Source organism: Bubalus kerabau, chromosome 8 (assembly GCF_029407905.1).
Source record: "Bubalus kerabau isolate K-KA32 ecotype Philippines breed swamp buffalo chromosome 8, PCC_UOA_SB_1v2, whole genome shotgun sequence".
Lineage (NCBI taxonomy): Eukaryota > Metazoa > Chordata > Mammalia > Artiodactyla > Bovidae > Bubalus > Bubalus kerabau.
Window position 1 is genome coordinate 42743896 of NC_073631.1, and position 27414 is coordinate 42771309.

Genomic DNA, 27414 nt, shown 5'->3' on the forward strand with positions numbered 1-27414 from the left:
ACCTCATACGAAGAGTTGACTCATTGGAAAAGACTCTGATGCTGGGAGGGATTGGGGGCAGGAGGAGAAGGGGACGACAGAGGATGAGATGGCTGGATGGCATCACTGACTTGATGGACATGAGTCTGAGCGAACTCCGGGAGTTGGTGATGGACAGGGAGGCCTGGTGTGCTGCGATTCATGGGGTTGCAAAGAGTCGGACACGACTGAGAGACTGAACTGAACTGAACTGAATTCCATAAGAAACCACTGTGGAATCTTCGTTCCTGACCAGAGATCAAACCCTAACCCTTTCGATTGGGAGCACTGGCTCCCAAGACCCTAGACTACCAGAGAACTAACCCTAGGGAGTATCAAATAGTGAGAACTCACACAAAGGAAACCACTTGAATACAAGACCCAGCATCACCCAACCACCAGAAGTACCCTGTGAGGGACGCCTCATGTAAACAACAAACAAAACGAAAATACAAACCCAGTCATCAGCAGACAGAAGTACCACCTCACTCAGCCTTGCCCATCAGAGGAAAAACACAAACAAACAAAAACTCAGCACAAATCTCACCCTATATGAAGCTCACACAAGACATTGGACCGACCTTAGGAGGGCAGAAACCAAAAGGAAGAAAGAATTAAACCTCCTCAAGGAAAGAATTCAATTATCCTTGAAGCCTTGGAAAAAGGACCTCAAACACAATAACTAAAATATATATATATATATATATGCAGAGAAATACTGCACAAATGAAGGAACAAACTAGAAACACAGAAGTCCAAATAAATGAAGAGGAGAGAGGAAAATTACCTGAAAATAATTTAGAATAATGATAGTAAAGATGACCAAAAACCTTGAAAACAAAATGGAGAAAATGCAAGAATCAATTAACAAAGATCTAGAAGAATTAAAGAATAAGCATACAGAGACAAACAACACAATTACTGAAACTAAAAATACTCTAGAAAAAATCAATAGCAGAATATCTGAAGCAGAAGAATCCATCAATGAGCTGGAAGATCAAATGGAAATAATTTCAGCTGGAAGATAAAATGGAAATAATTTCTGAAGAGCAGAATAAAGTTAAAAAAAATGAAAAGAGCTGAAGACAGTCTCAGAGACATCTGGGACCATATCAAATGCACCAAGATTCGAATTACAGGTGTCCCAGATGAAGAACGGAGAAGGCAATGGCACCCCACTCCAGTACTGTTGCCTGGAAAATCCCATGGATGGAGGAGCCTGAAAGGCTGCAGTCCATGGCGTCGCTGAGGGTCGGACATGACTGAGCGACTTCACTTTCACTTTTCACTTTCATGCATTGGAGAAGGAAATGGCAACCCACTCCAGTGTTCTTGCCTGGAGAATCCCAGGGACAGGGGATCCTGGTGGGCTGCCGTCTATGGGGTCGCACAGAGTCAGACACGACAGAAGTGACTCAGCAGCAGCAGCAGCAGCAGATGAAGAAGAGAGAAAGAAAGGTTGAGAATATTTTTGAAGAGATTACTGTTGAAAATTTCCCCAACATGGAAAAGGAAATAGTCAATCAATTTCAAAAGGCACAAAGAGTCTCATACAGGATAAACCCAAGGAGAAACACGTCAAGACACATACTAATCAAACTAACAAAGACCAAACACAAAGAAAGAATGTTAAAAGCTGCAAGGGAGAAGCAACAAGTAACATACAAGGGAAACCCCATTTGCTTAACAGCTGATCTTTGAGCAGAAACTCTGCAGGCCGGAAGGGAATGGCAGGATGTATTTAAAGTACTGAAAGGAAAAAATCTAAAACCAAGCTTACTGTACACAGCATAGATCTCATTCAAAACTGATGGAGAAATAAAAAGCTTTTCAGACAAGCCAAGGGTAAGAGAATTCAGTACCACCAAACCAGCTTTACAACAAATGCTACATGGACTTATATAGTCAAGAAATACAAGCGAAGAAAAAAGATCTACAAAATTGACCCCAAACAATTAAGAAAATGGTAATAGAAACACATATATCAATAATTACTTAATGTAAATGGATTAAATACTCCAACCAAAAGACACAGACTGGCTGAATGGATAAAAAACAAGACCCATATATTTACTGTCTACAAGAAACCCACTTCAGGCCTAAAGACATATAGACTGAAAGTGAGATGATGGAAAAATATGCTCCATACAAATGGGAAGCAAAAGAAAGTTGGAGTAGCAATCCGCATTTCAGATAAAACAGACCTTAAAATAAAGAAGATTACAAGAGATAAGGAAGTACACTACATAATGATCAAAGGATCAGTTCAAGAGGAAGACATAACAATTGTAAATATCTATGCACCCCAGATAGGAGCACCTCAATACATAAGACAAACACTAACAAAAATAAAAGGAGAAATTGACAGTAGAAGTCTTTAACACCCCACTAACAACAATGGACAGATCATCAAAACAGAAAATTCATAAGAAACACAAGTCTAAAGTGATACATTAGATGAGACGGATCTCACTGATATCTTCAGGACATTCCATCCAAATGCAGAAGAATACACCTTCTTCTTTTGTGCACATGGAACATTCTCCAGGATAGATCACATCTTGGCTCACAAACCAAACCTCAGTAAATTGAATAAAATTGAAATCATATCAAGCATCTTCTCTGACCACAATGCTATGAGACTAGATATCAATTGCAAGATAAAAACTGTAATAAACACAAACACATGGAGATTAAACAACACGTTTCTAAATAACAAACAGTTTACTGAAATAATCAAAAGGGAAATAAAAAAATTTCTAGAAAAAATGACAATGAAAACACTACAACTCAAAACCTATGGGATGCAGCAAAAGCAGTCCTAAGAGGGAAGTTTATAGCAATATATCCAAACATCAAGAAAAACATCAAATAGAAAAACTAACTTTACACCTAAAGCAACTGGAAAAAGAAGAAGGAAAAAAACCCAAAATTAGTAGAAGGAAAGAAATCATAAAGATCCAAGCAGACATAAATGAAAAAGACATGAAAGAAACAATAGTAAAGATTACTAAAACTAAAAGCTAGTTCTTTGAAAAGATGAACAAAATTGAAAAACCCTTAGCTAGACTCATCAAGAAAAAAAGAGAGAAGAATCAATTTGACAAAATTAGTAATGAAAAAGGAGAGGTTATTTCAGACAATGCAGAAATACAAAGGATTATAAGAGACTATTATGAACAACTATATGGCAATAAAATAGATAACCAGAAAGAAACGGACAGAATTCAATCTTCCAAGACTGAAGCAGGAAGAAATAGACCTTACGAACAACCCAATTACAAGCACTGAAATTGAAGCTGTGATCAAAATTCTCCCAAAAAATGAAAGCTGAAGACCAGGTGGCTTCATAGGAGAATTCTACCAAACATTTAGAGAAGATTTAATGCCTATGCTTCTAAAACTCTTTCAAAAAATTGCAGAGGAAGAAACACTTCCAAACTCATTCTACAAGTCCACCATCACTCTGATACCAAAACCAGTTAAAGACAACACAAAAAAACAAAACTACAGGCCAATTTCACTGATGAACAATAGGTGCAAAAATCCTCAACAAAATTTAAAAAAACAGAATTCAGCAACACATCAAAAAGTTCATACACCATGAAGAAGTTGGGTTTATTCCAGGGAGGCAAGGATTCTTCAGTATATGCAAAGCAATCAGTGTGATACACCATATTAACTAATTGAAAGATAAAAACCATATGATCATCTCAGTAGATGCCAAAAAAGCCTTTGACAAAATTCAGCACCTATTTATGTTTAAACTCTTCAATAAATGGGCATATAAAGAACCTACTTCAAAAAAGTAAAGGCCATATATGATAAGCCTACAGCAAACATTATTCTCAATGGTGAAAAACTGAAAGCATTCCCCCTAAAATCAGAAATAAGACAAGGGTGTCTACTATCATCACTGTTATTCAAGATAGTTCTGAAAGTTCTAGCTACAGCCATCAGAGAAGAAAAAGAAATAAAAGGAATACAGATCAGAAAAGAGGAAGTAAAGCTCTCCCTGTTTGCAGATGACATGATAGTGTACATAGAAAACCCTAGAGATATTATCAGAAAATTACTAGAGCTCATTAATGAATTTAGCAAAGTTGCAGGATACAAAATCAATACACAGAAATCACTTGCATTTCTATATACTAACAATGAAAAATCATTAAGAGCAATTAAGGAATCAATCCCACTCACCGTTGCAACAAAAAGAATTAAATATCTAGGAATAAAGTTACCTAAGGAGACAAAAGAACTGTACACAGAAAATTATAAGAACTGATGAAAGAAATCAAAGATGACTTAAACAGATGGAGAGATATTCCATGTTCCTAGGTAGGAAGAATCAATATTGTGAAAATGAATATACTATCAAATGCAATCTACAGACTCAATGTGATCCCTATCAAATTTCCAATGGCATTTTTCATAGAACCAGAACAAAAAAAAATCACAATTCATATGGAAACACAAAAGACCCCGAATAACAAAAGTAGTCTTCAGAAAGAAGAATGGAGCTGGAGGAATCAAGCTTCCTGACTTCAGGTTATACTACAAAGCTACAGTCATCAAGACAGTATGGTACTGGCACAAAAACAGAAATATAGACCAATGGAACAAGATAGAAACCCCAGAAATAAACCCAGGTACCTAGGGCTACCACTTTTTTGACAAAGGAGGCAAGAATATACAATGGAGCAAAGACAGCCTCTTCAATAAATGGTGCTGGGAAAACTGGACAGCTATGTATAAAGAATAAAATTAGAACACTTCCTAACCCATACACAAAGATAAACTCAATGTGGATTAAAGACCTAAATGTAAGATCAGAAACTATAAAACTTTTAGAGGAAAACATAGGCAGAAGACTGGATAACATAAAAGAAAGCAAGATCCTCTATGACCCACCTCCTAGAGTAATGGAAATAAAAACAGAAGTAAACAAGTTGGAACTGATTAAACTTAAAAGCTTTTGCACAGCAAAGGAAACTCTAAGCACAGTGAAAAGACAACCCTCAGAATGGGAGAAAATAATAGCAATTGAAACAACTGACAAAGGATTAATTTCCAAAATATACAAGCAGCTCATACAACACAATACCAGAAAAACAAAGAACCCAATCAACAAGTGGGAAAAAGAGCTAAACAGACATTTCTCCAAAGAAGACATACAAGTGGCTAACAAACACATGAAGAGATGCTTAATATCACTAATTATTTAGTTCAGTTCAGTTCATTTCAGTTGCTCAGTCGTGTCCGACTCTTTGCAACCCATGAATCACAGCGCGCCAGGCCTCCCTGTCCATTTCCAACTCCCAGAGTTTACCCAAACTCATGTCCATCGAATCCGTGATGCCATCCAGCCATCTCATCCTCTGTCGTCCCCTTCTCCTCCTACCCCCATCCTTTCCAGCATCAGAGTCTTTTCCAATGAGTCAACTCTTCGCATGAGGTGGCCAAAGTTTTGAAATGCAAATCAAAACCACAGTGAGATATCACCTCACACCATTCAGAATGGCCATCATCAAGAAATCTACAAACAATAAATTCTGGAAAGGGTGTGGAGAAAAGGGAATGCTCTTGCACTATTGGTGGGAATGTAAATGGATACAGCCACTATGGAAGACACTATGGAGATTCCTTTAAAAACTATGAATCATACCATCCCTCTGGGTCGTCCCAGTGCACTAGCCCCAAGCATCCAGTATTGTGCATCGAACCTGGACTGGCAACTTGTTTCATACATGATATTTTACATGGAAACTTACATTACCATGTATAACACAGATAGCCAACAGGAATTTTCTGTATGGCTCAGGAAACTCAAAGAGGTGCTTTGTATCAACCTAGAGGCGTGGGATGGAAAGGAAGATGGGAATGAGCTTGAAAACGGAGGAGATATATGTATACCTATGGCTGATTCATGTTGAAGTTTGACAGAAAGCAGCAAAATTCTGTAAAGCAATTATCCTTCAATAAAAAATAAATTAATTAAAAAAACCTCAACATTCAGAAAACTAAAAAAAAAATAATAATTAATTAAAAAAAATGATTTGGCTATTGTGTTTTCATACAAATAGTAAAACTCATTATGCTAATTCTGAGAAAAATGCCATTGGAAATTTATACTTTATCTGTACATTGCTTTGGGTAGTATAGTCATTTTCACAATACTGATCCTTACAATTTGAAAACATTGTATATTTCTCCATCTACCATATGATGCAATGATCTGACTCCTGGGCATATACCCAGAGCAAACCCTAATTTAAAAATATACATGTACCCCAGTGTTCATTGCAGCACTATTTACAATAACCAGGACATGGAAGCAACTTAAATGTTCATCAGCAGAGGAATGGAAAAAGAAGAGATACATATATACTATGAACTATTACTAAGCCATAAATAGGAATGAAACTGTATCATTTGTAGATATGTAGATGGACCTAGAGACTGTCATACTGGGTTAAGTAAGAAAAACAAGTATCATATATTAATATATATATGTATTTATATATATATAAATGTGAAATCTAGAAAAATAGAATAGATGATCTTATTTGCAAAGCAGAAATATAGATGGATGCATAAAGAACAAACATATGTATACCAAGGAGGAGAAGAAGGAGTGGGATGAATTGGGAGATTGGGATTGACATATATACGCTATTGATATACTATGTATAAAATACATAACTAATGAGAGCCTACTGTGTAGCTGAGAGAATTCTACTCAGTGCTCTGTGGTGACCTAAATGGGAAGGAATCCAACAAACAAGAAATATGTGTACACATATAGCTGATCCACTTTGCTATACAGTGGAAACTAATACAACATTGTCAAACAACTATACTATAACAAAAATTACTTTTTTTTTTAATTTCAGATAGGTTTTATTAAAATAGACACAGAGAAAACATAAAATATAGGGCCCAAATCATAATTACAAAGTGAACACACCTGGCCACTAGCATCCAGTTTAGAAAGAGAGCAATACCAACACTCCAGAAATTGTCTTGTGATTTCTCCCAGTCACTAATCTTTCTCTCCCTGACAAGATAACCATCCTCTTAAATCTTAATGCCAAAATTAGCATTGCTATTTTAAAAAATATTTACATAAATAGAATTGCACACCATTTAGTGTTGTCATTTTTTTAAATTAGCAATTCACTGATTTTGTTTTGGTTTTTTTTTTTAGGTTTTTTATTTATTTATTTATTTTTTTTAATTTTCAGTTATTGGTTTATTTTATTTTTAAACTTTACAATATTGTATTAGTTTTGCCAAATATCGAAATGAATCCGCCACGGGTATACATGTGTTCCCCATCCTGAACCCTCCTCCCTCCTCCCTCCCCATTCCATCCCTCTGGGTCGTCCCAGTGCACCAGCCCCAAGCATCCAGTATCGTGCATAGAACCTGGACTGGCGACTCGTTTCATTCATGATATTATACATGTTTCAATGCCATTCTCCCAAATCTCCCCACCCTCTCCCTCTCTCACAGAGTCCATAAGACTGATCTATACATCAGTGTCTCTTTTGCTGTCTCGTACACAGGGTTACTGTTACCATCTTTCTAAATTCCATATATGTGCGTTAGTATACTGTATTGGTGTTTTTCCTTCTGGCTTACTTCACTCTGTATAATAGGCTCCAGTTTCATCCACCTCATTAGAACTGATTCAAATGTATTCTTTTTAATGGCTGAGTAATACTCCATTGTGTATATGTACCACAGCTTTCTTATCCATTCATCTGCTGATGGACATCAGGTTGCTTCCATGTCCTGGCTATTATAAACAGTGCTGCGATGAACATTGGGGTACACGTGTCTCTTTCCCTTCTGGTTTCCTCAGTGTGTATGCCCAGCAGTGGGACTGCTGGATCATAAGGCAGTTAAAAGGAAAATGTTGTTAGTTTTCTTTGAAGAATGACAGAAATGATCATCAAATCTCTTTTTGCACAATAATTCACTTCCAAATTCTTCCAGTTACTTTAATAGAAATCCATTTATTTAAATCCCTCATCTTCTTTGGGTAAGATATTTTCTTTTGATGCCATATTTTGTTCTTCACAAAACTGAATAGTTTACATCCTGTTGTCCTTATCTGAAAGTATTCAGAGAATTAAAAACGCTAGTTTATGAAAAAGCTCACAAATTTTGTCTTATGAAAGGATTGTTTTCTTCAGAGTAACTTTTCCTATTTCATTCAGTAAAGAAAGACAGTTAGCACTAAATAATATTAATTACCTTAAAGGCTAATATGCATGAGAGTTTGGCTCTTTTGTAATTTAACAAGGAAGTTCCACAAGGAAATATTGTACTGAGTTTTAAATATATCCCAATGGATACCAAGTGTCTTCAATTAGGTTTCAGTGAGTAGAGCATACTGTTTCTTAATAGATAGTTTGAAAAGAATTACAAACACATTCTGCAAATGTTTTCTCTTAAGGTCAGATAAGATTTAGGGAATATAGTCTTAAGTTTTAAATCACTGGTAGATGGTAACTGCAGCCATGAAATTAAAAGACACTTACTCCTTGGAAGGAAAGTTATGACCAACCTAGATAGCATATTCAAAAGCAGAGACATTACTTTGCCAACAAAGGTTTATCTAGTCAAGGCTATGGTTTGTCCTGTGGTCCTGTATAGATGTGAGAGTTGGACTGTGAAGAAGGCTGAGCGCCAAAGAATTGATGCTTTTGAACTGTGGCGTTGGAGAAGACACTTGAGAGTCCCTTGGACTGCAAGGAGATCCAACCAGTCCATTCTGAAGGAGATCGGCCCTGGGTGTTCTTTGGAGGGAATGATGCTAAAGCTGAAACTCCAGTAGTTTGGCCACCTCATGCGAAGAGTTGACTCATTGGAAAAGACTCTGATGCTGGGAGGGATTGGGGGCAGGAGGAGAAGGGGTCGACAGAGGATGAGATGGCTGGATGGCATCACTGACTTGATGGACGCGAGTCTGGGTAAACTACGGGAGTTGGTGATAGACAGGGAGGCCTGGCGTGCTGCAATTCATGGGGTCGCAAAGAGTCCGACACGACTGAGCGATTGAACTGAACTGAACTGAAACTCATTTTTAAAACCGAATTAGCTTACTTCTGAAAAAAAAAAAAAATCAGTTAAGTATTTAAAAATCATCATAAATGGAAATTATTGTCACAATTTATCCAGAAAGATTTCAGTTTATTTTAGCACTAATCTTAAAGGTTAATCATGTTCATTTTTTTTCAGCCATATCAGCTTTTCATAATAATGAACATATTGCAATTTTCATAAGTTTTTATTTCTTTTAATTTTTATCTTTCCAGTTCTAAAATGTTTTCTTTGGTAGCTTCTATTTCTGTGTTCAGTTCAGTTCAGTTGCTCAGTCGTGTCCCACTCTTTGCGACCCCATGAATCGCAGCACACCAGGCCTCCCTGTCCATCACCAACTCCCGGACTTCACTGAGACTCGCATCCATCGAGTCAGTGATGCTATCCAGCCATCTCATCCTCTGTCGACCCCTTCTCCTCCTGCCCCTAGTCCCCCCTAGCATCAGAGTCTTTTCCAATGAGTCAACTCTTCGCATGAGGTGGCCAAAGTACTGGAGTTTCAGCTTTTGCATCATCCCTCCAAAGAAATCCCAGGGCTGATCTCCTTCAGAATGGACTGGTTGGATCTCCTTGCAGTCCAAGGGACTCTCAAGAGTCTTCTCCAACACCACAGTTCAAAAGCATCAATTCTTCAGCACTCAGCTCTCTTCACAGTCCAACTCTCACATCCATACATGACCACTGGAAAAACCATAGCCTTGACTAGACGGACCTTTGTTGGCAAAGTAATGTCTCTGCTTTTCAATATGTTATCTAGGTTGGTCATAACTTTTCTTCCAAGGAGTAAGCGCCTTTTAATTTCATGGCTGCAGTCACCCTCTGCAGTGATTTTGGAGCCCAAAAAAATAAAGTCTGACACTGTTTCCACTGTTTCCCTATCTATAGCAATTTCTTGTTGAAGCATTTTTGTGATGAGTGCTTTAAAATCTTTGTCAGGTAATCCTAACATGATTGTCATCTTGGTTTAACATCTGTTGAATGATAGTATATTCATTTGGAGAGGAGGAGAAAGTAATCTACCTCAACTACCTTTTTGTTACTAGTTTGAGAGTCAAGAAATGCTGGCCATAGGATGTGATTTTCTGTTAGGTGTGGGGCTCGTAAACAACTCCTGCCACCATATTGTTCTTGCAGCCTTGGGGTCTTTAATTAACACGGTCTTCCTCATTAAATTTTAAAAAGTTTTATTTTGCTTTTTCAGAATTCTCCTTTGTTTGCTTCTTGTTTTATTTCTAAGGTTTTTTATTGTCATACTCAGCATAGAGAAATGAATTTATATGTCTTTTTTGGATGGAATTCCTGAACTTACTTTTTAAAGGATTGAATATCTGTCCTAATTTCAAAACACTTTGAAAACTAAGTATACAATACAAAATCACTTAAAAAAATTTTTATAATCTAGATTGTATTCAATGGATATCATAAAATGAGACTGTCTATAATAATATTTGCTTAAAGTAATGTTTTTAAATAATTAAAGATGAAAATGTAAAGACTGTTCGCCTACAACAGTTTTAAAAGCTTAAAACCTAAAATACTAGTGCTAATAGGAAAAATTATCTAAAAATGGAAGCAAAACAAAAGCACAGAAAATTAAAATGAAATGCAGAATCTTCATCTCATTTTTATTTACAGTTGTTATACGTTTCAGTTTTCCTCCATTTCTGTTTTCTTGTTCGTGGACTTCAGATCATGGCATCAGAAAGCTAATTTTAAAGTGGGAAATTAGGTTAAGTGGCCTTCAATATGGCTGGATTACTGAAGAGTTTTAGGAATGAAATAAAGTGATTGTGAAAGAGAAGTAATGAATTTGTTCATTTTATCAGGGTATTTGGAGGTTTAGAGCAAAGACTTGGCTTATTTACAAGGATAAAAAATTTAAATATCTTTCTCATTTCCTCCACTTTCTAATCTCTGAAATCACTCTATGTTATGTGGAAACAAAAAGATTATGTTTTATAAAGTTGACTTTTGGCATACTGACATATTGCAATATATTTATTTACAACTTTTAAATTAATGCATATCAGAGTTCCCACAGTAACTCTTGTTAAGTAACAGATTGCTTTTACCTTTGAGAAAATCTTCAGGATCTCATGCTCTTCTTTTCAAAACAGACCTAATCACACATCATTTCCATAACGTGCTTAAACTTGAACTTCTAATGAATGCTGGAATTGAATGTGTTTTGCTCAAACTTTGAGACTATGACTAACAAGAGAAAATAGCCAGAATAGATTTTTTTGTTTTAAATCTTAATACTCCCTTATGGGATAAGTTGGCTAAATTTTAATATTTGCTTTTATTATAAATTGAATATCCCATTTATTATGATATTACTTGTGAGGTGCCCTAAAGTATAATGAACTTGTGAGGTTCATTATATCAGAAATAAAATAAGGAGTAAAACAGTGAGTCATTTCAGTTTAACTTCTGGCAAAGCTTTTTGGGGAAATGATTTTGCTTAATAAAATTCCTATTAAACTCGACATTTGCCCATGAGGAAATATCAATATATAATCAGAGGACTACAGCTTTTGTCAAAAAATATTTTAAGAGACACATTGTATTTAGATTGCTGAATAGTTGCAATGAACCCTTACCTTTCGACTTAGGAGAAAAGGAAGTCCATCATTAAGCAATCTGTTGGGCAGTGCCATGTTTAACTATTCTCATTGTTTGATTTTAATTACAGGTTTGTATCAGGAAACTGATTCACATCCTCTGAATCTAAAATTACATCTAAAATTACAACCTAAAATCTAAGTGTATTTGTTGTCAAACACTAAGTACCATTTACGAAAAAAAGGAAAGGTGCCTACCCACCAATATCTTTGTCATTGCTTTAAATAGCCCTTTTACTTTTCTTGTGAGGAATTTCAAATGTCACCAGCTCTAGCCGCAGTCAAAAAGTTTACTTGTCATGTTGACCTCTGAATATTTCTGAAATTTCTATTTCGGAAGCTGACATTAATCCATCAGAAAAGATATGAGATTCTGAGAAAACCGGATATCTGAAACATTTCTCATTTTGCTTTGGGGGACATGCCTAATGTTTATCTTTAAACTAGTGTTTCTATGGATTAAAACTTCAATAGATCTGCTCTTAATTTATTGAATAAGTTGTACTTCTTAAAAAATGTGTAGTTACTTTGATTCTTGTCATTCTAGCCAATGAAGAGAGGATAAGAGCAGATGTCCAGAGAGAGTTTCCCTTTTAATTTAGGAAGGCAGAAGTTGTACATGTCACTTCTGCTTATACTTCAGTGCCAAGAGCTTAGTCATATATCTGCCACTACTACAGGGTCTTAGGGACATGTGCTTCCTGGGTGGGCACCCATGACCCAAATCAAATTCTATTACCATGAGGTAGAGAAAAATGATATTAATGGACATCTGGTGGCCTTCAACTATCAGAGAATACCTATTCCCAAGTTTCTGTATGACTGCAAAGCCTATGCTCTTTACATTTCATATCCAGATGTACTGGCAAGAAATTTATTTCACTGTGTCATCTTTATAAATATACTCTCTTCCCAATAGCCCTTCACTAATTCAGGATTTAAAGAAAAAAATTACCTGTTTTTAGTATACACCATTTATTACTTTTGGAATACTGATTTCCCTTTCACTGTTATTGTAGACACAAATTTTAGGTAGCAATCATATAATAATTTCTTTGTTGGATATAGCCTGATTGTAATGTACTTCTTTAATTAAACCAAAGTCTTCTTCCAATTAATGTTTACTCAATAGCTTTAGTTTATGCCTTCTAGAGCTTCACTCTTCTATATGACTGCCACTAGACTTCTGTGACTATATAAATTATAATTAAAATAAGCTAAAATTAAATAAAATTGAAAATTCTACAGCCACAGTGTTTAGCATATGTAAAGTCTCAATAGCCCTATGTGGCTAATGGTGACAATATTAGATAATGTAGAGACCATCCCTAATACTGGACACCATAGAGGACATAAAAGTTCTATTGGACAGTACTGTATATAGAGTGGAAGAGACTAAATTTATTACAGTATTAAATGGCCTCCCAACATTAAAGTGTTATGTATTTTTTTTTCTTTATTTGAAAGATCAGCTTACAAATCACTTGAGTTCAACTAAAAATTTCAACATCTTATTTGTTTCATGCTCTATTTTGAGACTCCAGGATAGAGTAGTAAACAAAACAAGGATTCTTGTCCGCATGGAATTTTCATTTTAACAGAGAAAGGTAACCAAAAAGAGTTCAGTGGCTCAGTCCTGTCCGACTCTGCGACCCCACGAATCGCAGCACACCAGGCCTCCCTATCCATCACCAACTCCCGGAGTTTACTCAGACTCACGTCCATCGAGTTGGTGATGCCTACCAGCCATCTCATCCTCTGTTGACCCCTTCTCCTCCTGCCCCCAATGGCTCCCAGCATCAGGGTCTTTTCAAATGAGTCAACTCTTCACATGAAGTGGCCAAAGTTCTGGAGTTTCAGCTTCAGCATCAGTCCTTCCAATGAACACCCAGGACTGATATCCTTTAGGATGGACTGGATGGACCTCCTTGCAATCCAAGGGACTCTCAAGAGTCTTCTCCAACACCACAGTTCAAAAGCACTAATTCTTCGGCACTCAGCTTTCTTCACAGTCCAACTCTCGCATCCATACATGACCACAGGAAAAACCATAGCCTTGACTACACAGACCTTTGTTGGCAAAGTAATGTCTCTGCTTTTGAATATGCCATCTAGGTTGAACATAACTTTTCTTCCAAGGAGTAAGTGTCTTTTAATTTCATGTCTGCAATCACCATCTGCAGTGATTTTGGAGCCCCCAAAAATGAAGTCTGATACTGTTTCCACTGTTTCCCATCTATTTCCCATGAAGTGATGGGACCACATGCCATGATCTTCGTTTTCTGAATGTTGAGCTTTAAGCCAACTTTTTCAGTATCCTCTTTCACTTTCATCAAGAGGCTTTTTAGTTCCTCTTCACTTTCTGCCATAAGCATGATATCATCTGCATATCTGAGGTTATTGATATTTCTCCCAGCAATCTTGATTCCAGCTCATGCTTCTTCCAGCCCAATGTTTCTCATGATGTACTCTGCATAGAAGTTAAATAAGCAGGGTGACAATATACAGCCTTGACATACTCCTTTTCCTATTTGGAACCAGTCTGTTGTTCCATGTCCAGTTCTAACTGTTGCTTCCTGACCTGCATATAGGTTTCTCAAGAGGCAGGTCAGGTCTGGTATTCCCATCTCTTTCAGAATGTTCCACAGTTTATTGTGATCCACACAGTCAAAGGCTTTTGCAAGGTCAATAAACCAGAAGTAAATGTTTTTCTGGAACTCTCTTGCTTTTTTGATGATCCAGCAGATGTTGGCAATTTGATCTCTGGTTCCTCTGCCTTTACTAAAACCAGCTTGAACATCTGGAATTTCACGGTTCACGTATTGCTGAAACCTGACTTGGAGAATTTTGAGCATTACTTTACTAGCGTGTGAGATGAGTGCAATTGTGCAATAGTTTGAGCATTCTTTGGCAATGCCTTTCTTTGGGATTGGAATGAAAACTGACCTTTTCCAGTCCTGTGGCCACTGCTGAGTTTTCCAAATGTGCTGGCATATTGAGTGCAGCACTTCCACAGCATCATCTTTCTGGATTTTAAATAGCTCAGTTGGAATTCCATCACCTCCACTAACTTTGTTCATAGTGATACTTTCTAAGGCCCACTTGACTTCATATTCCAGGATGTCTGGCTCTAGGTGAGTGATCACACCATCGTGATCACTCACCTAGAGTGATCTGGGTCGCGAAGCTCTTTTTTTTTTACAGTTCTTCTGTGTATTCTTGCCACCTCTTCTTAATATCTTCTGCTCTGTAGGTCCATACCATTTCTGTCCTTTGTCAAGCCCATCTTTGCATGAAATGTTTTGGTATCTCTAATTTTCTTGAAGAGATCTCTAGTCTTTCCCATTCTGTTGTTTTCCTCTCTTTCTTTGCATTGATCACTGAGGAAGGCTTTCTAATCTCTCCTTCCTAGTCTTTGGAACTCTGCATTCAGATGCTTATATCTTTCCTTTTCTCCTTTGCATTTGCTTCTCTTCTTTTCACAGCAATTTTTAAGGTTTCCTCAGACAGCCATTTTGCTTTTTTGCATTTCTTTTCCATGGGGAAGATCTTGATCCCTGTCTCCTGTACAATGTCACGAACCTCCATCTACAGTTCATCAGGCACTCCGTCTATCAAATCTAGTCCCTTAAATATATTTGTCACTTCCATTGTATAATCATAAGTGATTTGATTTAGGTCATACCTGAATTTTCTAGTGGTTTTCCTCGCTTTCTTCAATTTAATTCTGAATTTGGCAATAAGGAGTTCATGATCTGAGCCACAGTCAGCTCCCAGTCTTATTTTTGCTGACTATATAGAGCTTCTCCATCTTTGGCTGCAAAGAATATAATCAATCTGATTTCAGTATTGACCATCTGGTGATGTCCATGTGTACAGTCTTCTTGTTGGAAGAGGGTGTTTGCTATGACTGGTGTGTTCTCTTGTCAAAACTCTATTTGCCTTTGCCCTGCTTCATTCCGTACTCCAAGGCCAAATTTCCCTGTTTCTCCAGGTGTTTCTTGAGTTCCTACTTTTGCATTCCAGTTCCCTATAATGAAAAGGACATCTTTTTTGGGTGTTAGTTCCAAAAGGTCTTGTAGGTCTTCATAAAACCGTTCAACTTCCGCTTCTTCAGCATTACTGGTTGGGGCATAGACTTGGATTACTGTCATGTTTAATGGTTTGCCTTGGAAATGAACAGAGATCATTCTGTCATTGATATTGCATCCAAGTACTGCATTTCAGGCTCTTTTGTTGACCATGGTGGCTGCTCCCTTTCTTCTAAGGGATTTCTGCCCACAGTAGTAGATATAATGGTCATCTGAGTTAAATTCACCCATTCCAGTCCATTTTAGTTTCCTAATTCCTAGAATGTCAACATTCACTCTTGCCATCTCCTGTTTGACCACTTCCAATTTGCCTTGATTCATGGACCTGACATTCCAGGTTCCTATGCAATATTGCTCTTTATAGCATCGGACCTTGCTTCTATCACCAGTCACATCCACAACTGGGTATTGTTTTTGCTTTGGCTCCGTCCCTTCATTCTTTCTGGAGTTATTTCTCCACTGATCTCCAGTAGCATATTGGGCACCTACTGACCTGGGGAGTTCTTCTTTCAGTATCCTATCATTTTGCCGTTTCATAATTTTCATGGGGTTTCAAGGCAAGAATACTGAAGTGGTTTGCCATTCCCTTCTCCAGTGAACCACACTCTGTCAGACCTCTCCACCATGACCCGTCTGTCTTGGGTAGCCCCACATGACATGGCTTAGTTTCATTGAGTTAGACAAGGCTGGGGTCCGTGTGATCAGATTGGCAAGTTTTCTGTGATTATGGTCAGTGTGTCTGCCCTCTGATGCCCTCTCACAACACCTACTGTCTTACTTAGGTTTCTCTTATCTTTGACATGGAGTATCTCTTCACGGCTGCTCCAGCAAAGTGCAGCTGCTGCTCCTTATCTTGGACGAGGTCACCCCTCCTGAGCTTGAACGTGGAGTTGCTCCTCTGGCCCTCCTGTTCCTTTGCAGCTGCCGCTCTTTGGACTTTGGGTTGCTCCTCTCTGCCGTCACCCCTGACCTCAGATGTGGGGTAGCTCCTCTCAGCTGCTGCCCCTGACCTCGGACGAGGGATAGCTCCTCTCGGCTGCTCCTGTGCCATTGCAGCCTGGTGCTCTCGGTCGCAGCCCCTGACCTTGGGCGTGGGGTAGCTCCTCTCTGCCGCGGGCACCTGCCAAAAACTGACAAATCAAATAAACAAAACATCAGCCGTAATAAATGAGTAAAATATGTAGTTTGTAAGCACTGGTAGTGCTATGGAAATAAGAAATGTGGGGGAAGAGGAGGGAGGCACTGAAATAGATGTAATTTTCAATTTTAAATAGAGTTATCAGAGCAGCCTTCACCTAAGCAGTATTGAGCAAGGATTTGAAAGAGGTAAGAAAATTACCTCTGTGACAGTTCGGGAGAACAATGTTCCAGGTAGAAAGAAGAACCATGGCAAAGAGCACAGCAAAGCAGCCAGTGTGACTGGAGCAGGGTGAATAAACAGGAGCATAGTAGCAGATAGGGACATCAGAGTGGTGTATGAGAGAGGGTTGTACACAGCTTTGTAGACCCTTATAAGCACTTAGTGGAGGCACTATAGATTTTTGAGAAGTAAAATTTTTTGACAATTTTTTTAAGGCTAAATTCTGCAATAATGTTGGGAATACAGCAGGGGATGGGTAAATAAAAAAGCATAAAGTGTATGTTTTATGCATATGCTTATGGGTAAATAAAAAAGCATATGCTTTATGCCTATGCATATGGGTAAATAAAAAGCAAAAAGTTATGTTTATTACTTTGCAAGGTTTGTAAAATTATTTCCCGACCTCTTATCATTATAATTTCAGTTGTATTCTCTAGTTGGCATGATTTAGTTTACTAGAGTCTTTCTTCAAATGTGACTCCAAGAATAGAAAACAATACCCTAAATAATATGCCAGGAGAATATAATATAATTATATTTAGTGAAAGTTAAGTTGAAGTGTTAATCACTCAGTCATGTCTGACTCTTTGCAACCCCATGGACAGTAGCCCACCAGTATGAGCTATTCTAATTCTACATTTAAAGATTTTTTAGATGTCTTAAATTAGTCATATCTCTTGAAGACTTTGATTCAATTAAGTCCTTGATGATATTTTTGGATTTACTAACAAAAGTTTCCTAAACTATGCAATTTATTATTTTGAAACTAAATGTAAATATTATGTTTATGCATATAAAGTTTGTCTCTTTATTTTCCCTTACCAAGTGTATCCTAATCCTTTTAGTAGTGTTTCATATTAGCCTTTGTATAGCTTTATTTTAACTTTAAATATAATATAAGTACTAGTTCTGTGCTTTCACTCAAATTTGTTATTGTAGTTAAGTTGATAAGTCCTGTCCAACTCTTTGTGACCCCGTGGACTGCAGCTTACAAGATTTTCCTGTCTCTGCCGGAGATTGCTATCTAATCATCTCATCCTCTGCTACCCACTTCTCCTTTTGTCTTCAATCTTCCCCAGCATCAGAGTCTTTTCCAATGAGTTGGCTCTTTGTACCAGTTGGCCAAGTATTGGAGCTTCAGCTTCAGCATCAGTCCTTCCAATGCATATTCAGGGTTGATTTTCTTTAGGATTGATTGACTTGATCTCCTTGCTGCCCAAGGGACTCTCAAGAGTCTTCTCCAGCACTACAATTTAAGAACATCAATTCTTCAGCACTCAGCTCTTTATGGTCCAACTCTCATGTGTATACATGACTACTGGGAAAAGCATAGCTTTGACTGTATGGAACTTTGTTGGCGAAGTGGCGTCTCTGCTTTTTAATATGCTGCCTTGTTTTGTCACAGCTTTCCTCCCAAGGAACAAATGTTTTCTAATTTATGGTTGCAGTCACTGTCCACAGTGATTTTGGAGCCCAGAAAATAAAACCTGTCAGTGCTTCCACTTTTTCCCGTTCTATTTGCTGTGAAATAATGAGGCTGGATGCCAAGGTCTTAGTGTTTTGAATGTTGAGTTTTAAGTCAGCTCTTTCACTCTCCTCTTCTTCCTTCATCAAGAGGCTCTTTAGTTTCTCTTTGCTTTCTGCCATTAGACTGATATAATCTACATATCTGAGGTTGTTGATATTCCCCCCAGCAATCTTGATTCCAGCTTGTGATTCATCCAGCCTAGCATTTCTCCTGATGTATTCTGCATATAAGTTAAATAAGCAGGGTGACAATACACAACATTTCTGAATTTTGTTAAAAAATGAAACCAAAAACAACTCCTTTCTGAATTTTGAACCAGTCCAATGTTCCATGTCCAATTGTAACTGTTGCTTCTTGACCTGCAGGTTTCTCAGGAGACAGGGAAGGTGGTTAGTTCATGTACTGCTGAAGCCTAGCTTGAAGGATTTTGAGCATAACTCTGCTAACATGTGAAATGAACTCAATTGTATGGTAGTTTGAACATTCTTTGACTTTGTCTTTCTTTGGGATAGGAATGAAACTGACCTTTTCCAGTCCTGTGGCCACTGCTGACGTTTCCAAATCTGCTGACATATTGAGTGCAGCACTTTTATAACATCATCATTTTAGGATTTGAAATAGCTCAGCTAGTATTTCATCACTTCCACTTGCTTGTTCATAGTAATGCTTCCTAGGGCCCTCTTGACTTCATACTCCAGAATGCTTGGTGTATGAGGTCAAGGGATCCTTAGCATTTGAGGATGAAAAGGTCAATTGGTAAGTCAAAATATTTCAGTAAATTGAAGCCAGACAAGCTTTTTAGGTATACCCACAGTTTTGGTCTTCGGAGAATTACAGCTACTTCCAAGAAAAATTTATCAGTCCCATTCATAAATTCCAAATTTGGTTGAAAAATGATTTGGACAAAAACAGATGATTTGATACAAGTTAATCCTTCCTCTTTTGAACTTCAGGCACTAGGAACTAAAAGCCATTGTTTAATGGTTTCTGTAGTTATTTTATCAGTGAAAAAGTTTCTGCTCTAAATCTGTTTTTACTGATGTTGAGTGGATATCTCCTATATCCACTTATCATATATTGTTAATCCAGAAGTATATAAATATGTCCAAAATTTAGGAAGCCTTAACTAAAGTTAAAATGCTGGCATAGGGATTACTTATTTTATACATAGTTGTTTATGCGTCTTAATCCCATACCTCTATCTCAGTGTCCCCACTTTTCCTCTCCTCATTGACAACTGCTAGTTTGTGGCTATTTCTGCTTTTTATATTTATTCATTTTAGTTTTTAGATTTCACATATAAGTGATAACACAGACTTTATTTTTCTCTGACTTATTTCACTAAGCATAATACCCTCCAGATTCATCTATGTTGTTGCAGATAGCAGAATTTCATAATTTTATTCTTTTTATGACTGAACAATATTCTGTTGCATATGTATACTATTTCTTGCTTATCCATTTATCTGTTGATGGGCGCTTAGTTTAGTTCAATATCTTGGCTCTTGTAAATAGCACTACTTGGTATATTAAGGGGCCTGTATCTTTCTGAATCAGTGTTTTCATTTTCTTCACGTATATACTGGGAGTAGAATTGCTAGATTATATGGTATTTTTTTATGCAGTATTATATTCTAACATATTTTATATGGTATTCTATTTATTTATTTTAGGGATCTCCATGCTATTTTCCATGGTGGCTGCACTAATTTATATCCCATCTACACTACACTAGGGTTCCCTTTCTGCACCTTCTCATCAACAGTTATTTGCAGACATTTTGATGATAGCCATTTTGATAAAGGTGAGGTAGTACCTCATAGTGGTTTTGATTTACATTTCTCTGAGGATTAGCAATGCTGAGCATTTTTTCATGTGCCTGTTGGATATCTTAACACCTTCTTTGTAAAAATATAGATTCAGGACTTCTGTCCATTTTTTTTATTTGTTTATTGGCTTTTTTGATATTGAGTTGTGTGAACTGTTTATATATCTTGGATATTGACCATTTATTGGTCATATAATTTGCAAGTATTTTCTTCAGTAGGTTGCCTTTTCATTTTGTTGCTGGATTCCTTCATTATGCATAACCTTTTAATTTTTGTTAGGTCACATTTGTTAATTTGGGTTTTGTTTCCTTATCCTTAAGTGCAGGTGCAAAGAAAATATCGCGCTGATTTATGTCAAAGTGTGTTCTAGAAATCTATGAGTTCTGGTTTTACATTAAAGGTTTTAACCAATTTTTTTGGTTTTTCCTATTGTATACGGTATGAGAATATGTTCAGATTTCATTCTTTACTTGTAGCTGTTCCAGGTTTCCCAGCACCATTTATTTAAGATTCTATCTTTCCTGCATTGTATATGTTTGCCTCTTTTGTCAGACATTGATCTAGGTGTGTGGGTTCATTTCTGATCCCTTTATTCTGTTCCACTGATCTATGTGTCTGTTTTTGTGTTCATCCCATACTATTTTGCTTACTATAGCTTAGTAGTATAATCTGGTGTAAGGGAGTATGTTACTTCCAACTCTGTTCTTTTTCAGTAGATTGCTTTGACACTTTGGAGTCTTTTGTGATTCCATATTAGGATTATTTCTTCTAGTTCTGTGAAAAGTATCATGGGTATTTTGATAGGGATTGCATTAAATCTGTAGATTGATTTGAGTACTGCTGCTGCTGCTAAGTTGCTTCAGTCATGTCCAAATCTGTGCGACCCCAGAGATGGCAGCCCACCAGGCTCCCCCATCCCTGGGATTCTCCAGGCAAGAACACTAGAGTGTGTTGCCATTTCCTTCTCCAATGCATGAAAGTGAAAAGTGAAAGTGAAGTCACTCAGTCGTGTCCGACTCCTAGTGACCCCATGGACTGCAGCCTACCAGGCTCCTCCGTCCATGGGATTTTCCAGGCAAGAGTACTGGAGTGGGGTGCCATTGCCTTCTCCGATTTGAGTACTACTATCACTTTAACTATATTAATTCACCCAATCCATGAACATGAAATACATTTCTGTTTATTTGCATCATCTTCAGTTTCCATCGCACAGAGTTGGACATGACTGAAGCAACTTAGCAGCAGAAGTTTCCTTCATGAGTGTCTTATAATTGTCAGAGTGTAGGTCTTTCATATCTTTGGTTATCAGTTCAGTTCAGTCGCTCAGTCGTGTCGGACTCTTTGCAACCCCATGAATCGCAGCACGCCAGGCCTCCCTGTCCGTTACCAACTCCCAGAGTTCACTCAAACTCATGTCCATCGAGTCAGTGATGCTATCTAGCCTTCTCATCCTCTGTCGTCCCCTTCTCCTCCTGCCTCCAATCCCTCCCAGCATCAGAGTCTTTTCCAATGAGTCAACTCTTTGCATGAGGTGGCCAAAGTATTGGAATTTCAGCTTTAGCATCAGTCCTTCCAAAGAACACCCAGGACTGACCTCCTTTAGAATGGACTGGTTGGGTCTCCTTGCAGTCCAAGGGACTCTCAAGAGTTTTCTCCAACACCACACTTCAAAAGCATCAATTCTTCGGCACTCAGCTTTCTTCATAGTCCAACTCTCACATCCATACATGACCACAGGAAAAACCATAGCCTTGACTAGACGGACCTTTGTTGGCAAAGTAATATCTCTGCTTTTGAATATGCTATCTAGGTTGGTCGTAACTTTCCTTCCAAGGAGCAAGGATCTTTTAATTTCATGGCTGCAGTCACCATCTGTAGTGATTTTGGAGCCCAGAAAAATAAAGTCTAACACTGTTTCCACTGTTTCCCCATCTATTTCCCATGAACTGATGGGACCAGAGGCCATGATCTTCGTTTTCTGAATGTTGAGCTTTAAGCCAACTTTTTCACTCTCCTCTTTCACTTTCATCAAGAGGCTTTTGAGTTCCTCTTCACTTTCTGCTATAAGGGTGGTGTCATCTGCATATCTGAGGTTATTGATATTTCTCCTGGCAATCTTGATTTCAGCTTGTGCTTCTTCCAGCCCAGCGTTTCTCATGATGTACTCTGCATATAAGTTAAATAAACAGGGTGACAATATCCAGCCTTGACGTACTCCTTTTCCTATTTGGAACTAGTCTGTTGTTCCATGTCCAGTTCTAACTGTTGCTTCTTGACCTGCATATAGGTTTCTCAAGAGGCAGGTCAGGTGGTCTAGTATTCCCATCTCTTTCAGAATGTTCCACAGTTTATTGTGATCCACACAGTCAAAGCCTTTGGCATAGTCAATAAAACAGAAATAGATGTTTTTCTGGAACTCTTGCTTTTTCGATGATCCAGCGGATGGTTATATATACTCCTAAATATTTAGTTGCTGATTTTAAGAGTAAGGAATTGGTGTCAGGTTATTTCCAGTTGTGTACAGTGAGCTTCTCTACCCCTTCCTCTTAATTTTACTTTTTTTGTTTTTCTTTCACATATTCTTTCTCTACACTATTAATTCAGTATACAGTTTTAATGTGCTTTATACAATTACCATTAATAATTCTTTTTGATGTTCAGATTACCCAGTATTTGGAAAATATGAGCTCTTTTATATTGGACTCCATGTTGTTCTCACAAAATAACAATTGATAAATACTTCATGACTTGCTGAAATTCTCAAGGTTCATTGTGTGTTTTCTGTTTCATGGTTGAAATCGATATATTTTGCAAAATCCATGGTTGTGTTTAATGGGGAATAATATTTGAGGGCTAAATCATGTTTGAATATGTTTAGTCCTTTTGGGATGCCATTGCTTGTAGACATTTTTCAGTGACCAGATTTTGGAAATAATAGCAATATAGTAGTTATTAATTATCTATTATATCATAATTATTATTATCCTAGCGCTAATTTTAAAAATTGAAATGTTGCTTTTATTGAAATAATATTCATATATAATTAAATAGCATTAAATAAATGCACATGTGAAAACACTGCTTCACTTAATATGGATATCCAAGGGCCCAGGTGACCCAATGCAAAAATTGTATAAAAATAAATTCTCCCAAGAACTGGCAAGAAATTAAGAATTCAGGCCAAAATTAAAAGGACACTAAATTTGCCTTTTCCTGGGGAATTTTTTATTAATTCATTGAATTTGAGCATCCGCTTTTGCAAACTTGTGGAACTTGGATGCTACAAGAACTCAACTTCAGAACCTGAGGTGATGGATAGAGTTGAAGACTGCTTTAAAGCCCACCCACCAAAAATCTTTACTTGTTTTGTAAGGATGGGCTAGAAATCCCCTTCCCCAAACTGAGTGCTACTAGGAAGCAGACTGTCCTAAAACTTGGCACAAAAGATTTTTTAAAAATCACTTGATTTCTAACCATAAGTCAGATATTGTACAGGTTGACAGCCTGAGTTCATCAGTTCAGTTCAGTTCAGTCGCTCAGTCATGTCCGACTCTGTGCAACCCCATGAACCACACCACGCCAGGCCTCTCTGTCCATCACCAACTCTCGGAGTCCACCCAAACCCATGTCCATTGAGTTGGTGATGCCATCCAACCATCTCGTCCTCAGTCGTCCCCTTCTCCTCCTGCCCTAAATCTTTCCCAGCATCAGGGTCTTTTCCAGTGAGTTCATAACATAGTCCAAAAAGGTGATCCTAAAACCCCTTAAGCCAAGAATTTACTTTAAAATCCCCTAGACTCAGTGCCTCCAGATGACTGACGGTAACACGGAAACTTAACTACCATATGTAATACAGATATCCAGTGGATTTGCTGTATGTCTCAGGGAACTCAGACAGGGGCTCTGTATCAACCTAGAGGGGTGGGGAGGGGAGGGAGATGGGAGACAGTTTCACAAGGGAGGGTACATATGTACACTTATGGCTGATTCATGTTGATGCTTGACAGAAAACAACAAAATTCTATAAAGCAATTATCCTTCAATTTAAAAAAATAAATTTTTAAAAAGTCAATGTAAATTCTCTCTGAAAGAACCCATCTTCATCCTAGGCTTCAAGTGTTTTCATAGACAAGATTCTGTCTATTCAAAAGTAACAATACATACAAAGATCATCATGAGCAACAATCAGAAAAATATATGTACCTGAATTATACTAATGCGTTTATGTGTATGCATATACATACATATATATATATATATATAATATATATAATTTAAAATGGGGTAAACAAATATCAAGGACCTAGAATTAGACTTAACAAAATATGGGCACAATATGTGTGCATATTGTGTAAAGCTATTAATATAATAAAATAATGAGAGACTCATCTAATGGAGAAATATACCTTGTTCATGAGTTGGAATATTCAATATTTTAACAATCTCATTTTCCCCACTTTGATCTATGAGTCAGTGTAATCCTGATCAAGACCAAAAAAGTCTTTTTGGTAGAACTTATTTGTAAATTCTAAAATATATATGGAAGTTCAAAGGGTTGAGAAAAGACAATACTGTAACAGGAGAAAACTGTGGCTGAATTTGCTTTGCCAGATATCAAGCCTTAATTTGAAACTGTAATAATTAAGAAAATGAATAATTTGAACAATGTAACAGAATATTGTACCCTGAAACAGATGGATACAAATATAAACTAAATTTTCAGCAAAGCTGAAGTTACAAATCAATGCAGAAAGACTTCTGAATAAATGATGCTTGGGCAATTGGTCATCCATATGTTAGTAAAATCTTTGACAGTATGTTTTCTTTAAAAATGTTTTTTTTCTTTTATTGCATAATCAGCTCACCTGAAATACACATGGGAGATAAAGTCAATCACAATATCCAAAAGCTATAAAATAACTAATCAGATTTCCTGAGAGTCTGGAGTCTAATAGTTTTAGATATAAACAAAAGTTCAGTGAAATAAATGTTAAACTCTTTCCAGTTGAGAATAATGTAAGTTATAATGTACTGCTACTGCTGCTAAGTCACTTCAGTCGTGTCCGACTCTTTGCGACCCCATAGACGGCAGCCCACCAGGCTCCCCCGTCCCTGAGATTCTCCAGGCAAGAACACTGGAGTGGGTTGCCATTTCCTTCTCCAATGCATGAAAGTGAAAAGTGAAAGGGAAGTCGCTCAGTCGTGTCCGACCCTCAGCGACCCCATGGACTGCAGCCTACCGGGCTCCTCTGCCCATGGGATTTTCCAGGCAAGAGTACTGGAGTGGGGTGCCATTGCCTTCTCCAAGTTATAATGTAAGGTTAGTCTAAATGAAAGGGGAAAAGATGGAGTCAATTCATATAATTTGAATTAAAACTCAGAGACCATATATAAAAAATTACTTCATTCTAAAAACAACTCAAAGACTACAAGGTGTCTTACCTAACCCAAATCAGTCAGTAGTTGGACAACAAGGATTAGATTTTGCGTTTTCTAATTCTCATGTAAATCCTTCACACCACAACACAACATACATAGGAAGTTAAATCATAAAAGAACAGAGAGAAATGAGTTTGGCACATTAGAAAGTGTCTAATTAGATACAGGAAACAAATATACAGAGTTTATAAAAGAATAGATTTACATTCATGAAAAATGAAGAAGTGTTTATAAATTATGTAAAATAATGAATTAAATAATACCAAATTATAAACAAGGGTGAGTAAGAAATGGAATAACTGAGTCATAATTTTACTCTGTCATGAGTATGTAAGTCACCAATGAGTCAGCAGCCTCTACATTTACAAATCATGATAGTAAAGGGGTTGCATGTCTGGAAATAAAATCATTTCTCTCATTGGCTTTCCCAATTGTTGCTGTTTGTATATGTAATGCTTTTATTTATGTTTATAAACTTCTACAGGGTCTCTAAAATATATAGGAATTTATGGTTAACATCCAATTATTAGAGCATGAATAGATGCATTCTTCATAATAAAAATATTGTAGCAATATGACTTTCTATATATAGATTTTTTCAGACTTAAAATATATATTTCACAACTTTAAAATAATGTTTCTCCAAATTTTTAAAAATTTGAACACTATTTTTAGGAAAATACAACTCTATTGCATAAAATAGAAGCATAGATGTTTTCTCCTCCCCTCTAAAACATTTGAATATTGTCCTAACTCTGAAAAGGAATGAGTGGTTTGATTTACATTTAATTTGGTATTAGATCTAGTCCTGAAAGAATTAATATAGCAAATAGAGAATACAGGATTTTTTGAATTTGCATCCTAAATATAATTTCAGCCAAAAGTGATTAACAAGATTTTAAAGTTATTTTAATAAGTTTGTTTTCATTGTCCTAATCTTGTTGGCAATAGCCAGCTCTTTAATAATGCCCCTTGTCAGAATAAAATTGAAGTAGACTGTCCAACAGTAACAGTTCCTGAACCTCATGATAAGCAACATCTCAACGTCTGTAAAATTGTTACTTCTTGTCATTGAAGCTTTCACTCACTATACATTTGATTACAGCACAATCCTATTTCTTGGCTCTGTTCTAGTCAGAAAACTAAGGAGTAGTAGTATTTCAGGACTTCCACTGATTGCAAAAGAAGTTCCTCTATGCTGCAATCAGTATATCCTTTACATTTTAAATCCAAGCAACTATATATTGATAAGGTGGGTTTTTGTTTTTTTTTTTTTGCCAGTTTATATCATATGTGATCCATTCTCAGACTCTGAAAAACTTGATTTTTTTTTTATCCTGTTTCAATTATGTTTCAGAAATGAGAACCATTCCATTGGTGTAGTGCTTTTGGGTTGCCTATTTAGGATTTCACA